Raw genomic sequence first — 7,006 nt, 5'->3', positions numbered from 1 at the left:
AAAAAAAAAAAAAAAAAAAAAAAAAAAAAAAAGTTGAACATACCAAATACAACTGGATTCACATATTTAGGTCTAATGTTGAAGAATTCGATGCAGAGTAAAATATTTATTCCATAAATTATTACCTATTCATTTTGCAAAACATGCCTTCATGCTAGTATGACCACTAATGATGCTAGAAGTGAAATCGTCATATAATTTGTGCTCTGTTGATAGCAACTTAAAGCAGGGATCAGCAAATTGTTTTCTTTTTATATTTTTTAGTTTTCATTAACACAGTATGTATCGATGCTATTTATAGCAAAGTGTTTTCTTAAAGGACAAGATAGAAATATTTTAGCCTCACATATGGCTTTTGTCCCAGCTATGCTGCCTGGCTGCTGTGCTGTGAAAGTGACTATATATAATACACAAGTGAACAAGCGTGGCCGTGCGCCAGCAGAACTCGGTCACGGAGACAGGTGGCCAGCTGCAGGCTGGGAATGCCAGCTCTTGGTCGGGAGGAATAAGAATGCATAAATTTGAATGTATATTTATGCAATATAAATGATACATATAGAATATCAAATTCTTCTTGTCTAGTTGCTTTTAGATGGTAATTTTTCATCTAAAATACTCAAGATGATCTTACAATCAATAAGGTGAACAAACTCTGATTTTACACAAAAAGTAAGCAAAGCTGAGCTACTAATTTTTGGAAAATATACCTCTATCTTAGTATCTTTTTTCATAAAAATGGAAAATGCTTGCAACTTTAGTGTTCAACCATTCAGTTGTACATGTAAAGAATTAGGACTGTATTTTAGCTTGGCACATTTATATCTATACCTATGCATGTATAAATATTTAAGAGTAATATGAATTATTTAACAGTAAAAAATGTTTCCCAGGCAACAATTTATGACTATGGAGCTGCTTTGTGAATAGTTCAGGAACTGTAAAGTGAAATATGAAGATAAATAAGAAAGTGGGCAATTGGTTCTTTTGGGAAAAACATATTTCATTCAGACTCTACAGTAGTATTTCTTCTTGGCCTTTTGGCTAAGATCAAGTGTAGAATCAACAATATTTATACTGAGGAAAGACAAGACACATTAAAAAGTGGAAAATATAAAATTACTGTCTTGCCTAGCTGTTTGTTTGATTATCTGAGTGTGTCCGCCCATGTAACCTGCTTGCTCTGCAGTAGTCTCCATCTGCAGTGTTGTGGGCACCACAGGAAGAGCAGCATCTTGGTGCAGCTACTCCGCTGGACTCAGGCCAAGGCATGTTGGACTCTGCCTTGCTTCATTTTCCCCAGCTTTCTCTCAGTTTTCTCGTCTCAACACTGCACGCATGGTGCATCTGCCACAGGTACGCAGGCCCCAGTGCAGAATCCCAGGCCCTACGGCGGGGAAAGCCTTACCATCTAGTGAGGCTTGGCTTTGTAGCTCATCACTGCACAGAAGTGCATATCTGGTTGCCTTGGGCTGAATGTGGATGCACAAATACAGTTGAGGCTCCTTGAGCCTTAGAGTCTCCACGGTGTGTCAGGCCTTGGTTGATTCTCTTGGGGCATGTGATCTTTTTGTTATAGAGAAACCTACTCTGATTCTATGCCCATAAAGTTCCATTCTGTTGGCACATTCTTTAGCTTCCTTGGCATTGTCTACATTTTCAAAATACACAAAGGCAAATCCTCTTGAACACCTAGACTGCTGGTAATACACAATAGACATGTTGACAGTTAGGCCCTATTTCAAGAATACTTCTCTTAAATCTCTTTCTGTGCTGTACAAGCTCAACCTAAACACTCCAAGACAACAGTTTGGGTCAGGATTCACCTGAGTCCCACAATGATGCCTTCGAGTAGACATTGGGAGAATAGCTGTGGCTGTGGCGTCTGCGATAATCCTGACTGTAAGACCTGCTACAGGAAAATCTATGAGAAGATTGAGATGGTGACCTTGGATAATGCCTTGGAGAGCTTCTTCTGGATCTACACCTAGATTCGGATCTGGACCTGGACTTGGATCTGAAATGCCTGGAATCTTCCTTGGAGGGAGACCTTGCAGGAGTGTGCCTTGCAGATTTCACTGATCTGTGAGCACTTCCACTTCTGGGAGCAGAACAAGATTCCCGTAGTTTGCTTGCCACTGTCGCTCATGACTTCTGGCTTGGCATTGCCACTCACTGGGCTTCAAACGAAGCTGCCAAGCTCTCACGTCTTCCTTAGAGGCTTCCCCACAGCCTTGCAGGAAACTCTTGTTGCTGAGTAGCTCAGAGACAAAGCACCCGGCATCACCTCCACAAGTGCTGTCCTGGTTGAGTCTCTTGCCTTGAACCTCATGTATGGTTCTGCAGTCTGCTTGGTACCTTGCCAATGCCCCAGAACCATTTCAGGATTCAGATGTTGTCCCCATGCCCTACCTATTGACAGGGAGTCCTGAGGCGCCCAGCTCCTGCCAACCCCTTCTCCTGGTAGATGAGATTCTAAACCCTCAGTAATTCCTGGAAATTAACAGATTGCTTAGAATCATGATTAACTTATTTTTGTCAGCATTCTTACCTGACCACTTGGAATTTCACACCTCTATGCTTCTTACCCAACAGAGACCTTTTCTAGTTGTAATACTTTTTCCGAATTACAATTTTTATCAGCCGTAGACACTGGATAACATCTGCATAACCTCCCAGGTGTCCTAATGGCTTAGTATAGTGTCTGTAGCGAAGACAATCTCTCCAATCTCGTCCAGGCCCAGTTCATGCCCCCATCCTGCTGCTACTGTGCCTTACCTCTACCCAAATTCCCAAGACTTGTCTCAAATGCCACCTCCATGAAGGCATGTTCTGCCTGTTTTCTATCTTAGTCTGTTTTCTGTTGCTATGACCGAATATCATAGGCTGGATAATTTATAAATAATAGTAGTTTACTTCATTCATTGTTCTAGAGGCTGGAACATCTAATATCTAGGTGCCAACACTGGTAAGGGTCATCTTGGTGCATGTAACATGGTACAAAGTGGTGTAGAATAATACAGAACAAGCAGGCTAGCTTAGGCTTCTCTCTTCCTATAAAGCCAATAACGCTGTCACCAGCAACCTCCCCCATATCCTCATATAATCCTAATTTCCTCTCAAAGGCCTCATCTCCAAGTATCAATAATAGATGATGTCTGGGGACTAAGTTTCTAGCACATGAACTTTTGGGGACACATTCAAGCCACAGCAGCATCCCTGATCTTTTTCTTCTCACCTGGATGGGTTTGCCCTTTTCTATGAGCCTTGTAGGTCACATGGTCCCTTATTTTTATTAATTTATTTCATACTTCTATAGTCCTGTAATGTTGTCAATTTTCTCACCAGGAGCTGTCTCATTTATCGAAACTCCTAAGTTTTGTTATCAGTGAGTGGAACTGAATAAATAAAAACAGTTCCAGTTGTTACCTTCCTTATTGTTATAATCATATCTTCATGCAGGACTGATCTTGGTTCTGTAAGCACGCATGCAATTATTTAGGCTTTCTTGCAAGAAACTTCTCAGTAAAGAGCAAAGGGACTGGACAGTCTTTGGTTAGGAGAGAGTTGAGATGGAAACAGGCTGCAGGAATGGGAGACTTTGGGAGTTAAACAACAGAAGGCATCCTGCTTCTGGTGTCAGGGAAAGCATCTAGGTTGTGAGCAGATGCCACCAGCATACTAAATGGCATCGTAAAGCCGGGGCCCAACTCTTGCTCTTTGATACCTGTAACTAAGAGATGTTTTTGCCCGTTAGCTGTGGAATCACACTATCATGGCCCTTATTACGAAGCAGCTGGTGCTCCAGAGAGGCCCCAAGCTTTTACTTCCTCTATATTCTTTTAGAGGGCATATTTATTATGGCTGTCTCCTCCCATTTGTCTGCTAAGATTATTATCCTACATGATTCTCTGTATCCAGAGCAAACTGTTCCTCTGGGGAGAATGAAATATGCACGGCTTCAGCGAGGGAAATGAGCTCTAGGCCTAGACTCAGGAACTGGTGCTTCAGCGAAATCAGAAGCTAGTCTGTCTGCATGCACCCGGTCACTTTTGTAATCTTTGTAAGTTTTCTTCCTCCTATTAAAACTCTGTTTGTTCTCTTCCAACTCATATTTTGAAAAGAAAGAAAAGGAATACTTCAAGATCCTTCGGAAAGCGCCCTGTTGTGAGTGCAGTAACTGGCTTCTCTCTCTGTGGGTCTAGTGATAGCCGAATTTCCTATGTCCAGTTAATTCAGGATCCCTATACACCCTTGTCACTTTTGTGGATAGTGCAGGAAAAAATACAGTGTGCAGATGGTGTGATCTAAGAAGGGGCAGGCCATCCTGTCTGTGGATTAGAGGCCACGGGAAATCAGCAGAGGCCAGCATGCAGTAAGCACGGTGAAATGGGCTAGACACTCGTAAGCACTTTCCCAAGGCCACCTTCCTTTCTGCAGCGCTAGGGTGGTTTCTGTCTTACTCCCCTGACCCCCTCCACTCTGGTGAGAGCTGATTGGAAGTAAGCTCTAATGAATCCATGTTCTATACATCACAGCTACCTGGCCAAATTAGCTCTGGTACTGGGGTGGCCAAATGGGATAGACTACCCAGAAGGGCATGTGCAGGGCATCTCTGTGGTGAGAACATTGGTTTGCCCTGGAGATTCAAACACTGCAGCCTAGAACCCAAGGGGACAGTTATCAGAGGGAGAGTGGAAGATGAAGCCCACACGGACAGGATAAGCACTTCTAGAAAAGAGGCCTGGGAGGGCTGCTTTGTTCCTTCCCTCATGCAAGGAGGACGCAACTAGAAGGTGCTACCTATGTGCCCAAAAGTGAGTCCTGACCAGACCCTGAATCTGCTGCTGTCTTGATCTTGTCCTTTACTCCCAGCCCATCATTTACCAGGTGCCGGCACAGACTAGGAGTCCTAATTCTTTGAAAGGAAGGGCATGGCCTGGACAACCAAGAGAAAGCCAACTGCAAAGCCTGAGCAATGTGCTTCAAGAACATAGCACAGGCAGCCGCAGGCTCACATTTAAAACTTGAACATGAAGGAAAGAAGAAATGCTGCACTCTCAAGAGTTGAGTGCAAGCCAGGGAGATGGCTCAGTGGAATAAGCGCTTCCCTGGCAAGCGCAAGGGCCTGAGTTCAATCCCTGGTTCTGCCAAATAAATAAATAAATAATTTAAAAAAAAAAAAACCTTGGGGGCCTGGCCCTAGCTCAGGCCTTTAAGTGGCTGCTTCCACAAAGCTGTCAGACTCAGGTTGCTGGAGTTCGAACCTCACACCTCTCCAGCTGGCCAAAAGTGCCCTGAAGGCGTTCGCGGAACCAAAAAAAAAAAAAAAAAGAGCTGAGTGCGCCATCTGAGTCCCTACAATAGGGCCTGAATTGGGCTCTGTACTGAGATTGCCTTGGTGTGAGGCAGCAGCTTCTCCCCCCCACCCCAGTGGAACCAGGGATCGAACTCAGGCCCTTGTGCTTGCCAGGGAAGTGCTTATTCCACTGAGTCATCTCCCCAGCCCACCCCACTTTTGGGCTGCTTTCAAGCTGCTCTCCATGTGGTTGCAGAGGCATCTTCTTCAGAAGTGTTTGGAACTGTGTTGTTTGTTACCTTCAGCGTTCAGCTGCTTCCTATTGGTGGAGGACAACGTCTGTGAGCTGCCTGCTTCCCCTGCTCCCTCCCTCCAGCTTCCCCATCCTCATTGTAGGTGAATCATGGGGGCCTCCTTTTGGTTTCTGAAGTATGATATCTCAAGCCTGCTGTTCCTAATAACAGAATACCTGAGGCAGATATTCATACAGGGTCGGGATTCCTTCAGCCCTTGGTTCTGAGGCCAGGAAGTGGAAGATCGCTTGGGGAATCTGCACAGCTTCTGGTGAGTCCTCCTGCTGCTCCAACCCACGGTAGAAAGAGGAAGGGAAGCGAGCACACAGAGAAGGAAGGAAAGCTGACGAAGCAAGTTCACGTCATAGTACCCTGGTCTTTTGATGAGTAATCTAGGGCAAAGCAAGGGAAAACAAGTGGAAGGCATTCATGAGTTCATGAAGCTCTGGCCCTTGCCCCAAGCCTCACCTCCTGAATGCTGCCTCTGGGCTGGGGAGTTAGCTCAGTGGCATAAGCTCCTGCCTGGCAAGTGCAAGGTCCTGAGTTCAGTTTCTGGAACAATTAAAAAACAAAAACAAAAACAACCCCAAAAAACCTGGGCCGGGGAGATGGCTCAGTGGAATAAGTGCTTCCCTGGCAAGAGCAAGGGCCTGAGTTCAATCCCCGGTTCTGAAAAAACAAACAAACAAACAAACAAACACAAACCTGAGTGCTGTCTCTCAGCACTGCCACCATAGCAGTCAAATCCCAGCATGGGGCTTAGAGGGGACAAACTGTGGTGGGTGACGGCATGTGGGAGGCCAGCAACATGGTGGTACAATAATTCACCAAGTGTGGGATAAACACAGAAGGAAGTGCGACCACAGAGCAGGCAAGAGAGGAGGCTGCTAGAGGCTGAGGGTGCCTTCTGTGGAGGGGTGCAGGCAGCCTATGCTGGCTGCTGGCACCCGCACCCTTGGCTGTGAATGGCAGTGCCACAGAGTGTCTGTGTTCCCAGGCAAGCTTGTGTTCTGACATCATGAAATGTCGGCTGTCAGGCACACGTCTGCGGCCAAAGCACCAGAAATGTTCTTATGGTCCATAATGAGAGGCTTTCACTGTACTGTGGTCCACACAATCCACATGAAAACCAGTGCACGTGCTCACTTTTTTCTCTCATCCTCACTATTTGCTCTTATTATATCCTTTTCCTGGGACAGTTTCCCAGACCTCTGCACTTCTGGCTCCTTCTCCTTGCCCTGGTCTCAAAAGCCTTCTGAGTGGCTTCCTACCGTCCTGGCTGAAGGAGCCCCTCTCTCATATTGCTTTTGTAGCCCATTGATGTGCTTTATTTTTCTTATATCATTGATTGGTTGATTGAGTGGGCTACGCATTCAACCCAGAACCTTTGCACTGAACTATGTGCTCAGCCCTTAAA

The 7,006-nt window shown here is 45.2% G+C and overlaps 1 non-coding gene and 1 pseudogene across 1 annotated transcript; one reads left to right on the top strand and one right to left on the bottom strand.

Annotated features, from left to right (window-relative positions):
- The first annotated feature begins 1,021 nt into the window (after nt 1–1,021).
- Nucleotides 1,022–1,219, top strand: LOC111818132. Its single transcript, XR_002822197.1, has one exon. It is a non-coding gene; the product is annotated as a U2 spliceosomal RNA (small nuclear RNA).
- A 310-nt stretch (nt 1,220–1,529) lies between these two features.
- Nucleotides 1,530–2,146, bottom strand: LOC105742889 (annotated as a pseudogene).
- Nucleotides 2,147–7,006: the final 4,860 nt, after the last annotated feature.

Source organism: Octodon degus, unplaced genomic scaffold, assembly GCF_000260255.1.
Source record: "Octodon degus isolate 3935 unplaced genomic scaffold, OctDeg1.0 scaffold00080, whole genome shotgun sequence".
NCBI lineage: Eukaryota > Metazoa > Chordata > Mammalia > Rodentia > Octodontidae > Octodon > Octodon degus.
Note: the sequence above shows the minus strand (reverse complement) of the source record. Positions and strands in the feature narration are given on the sequence as shown.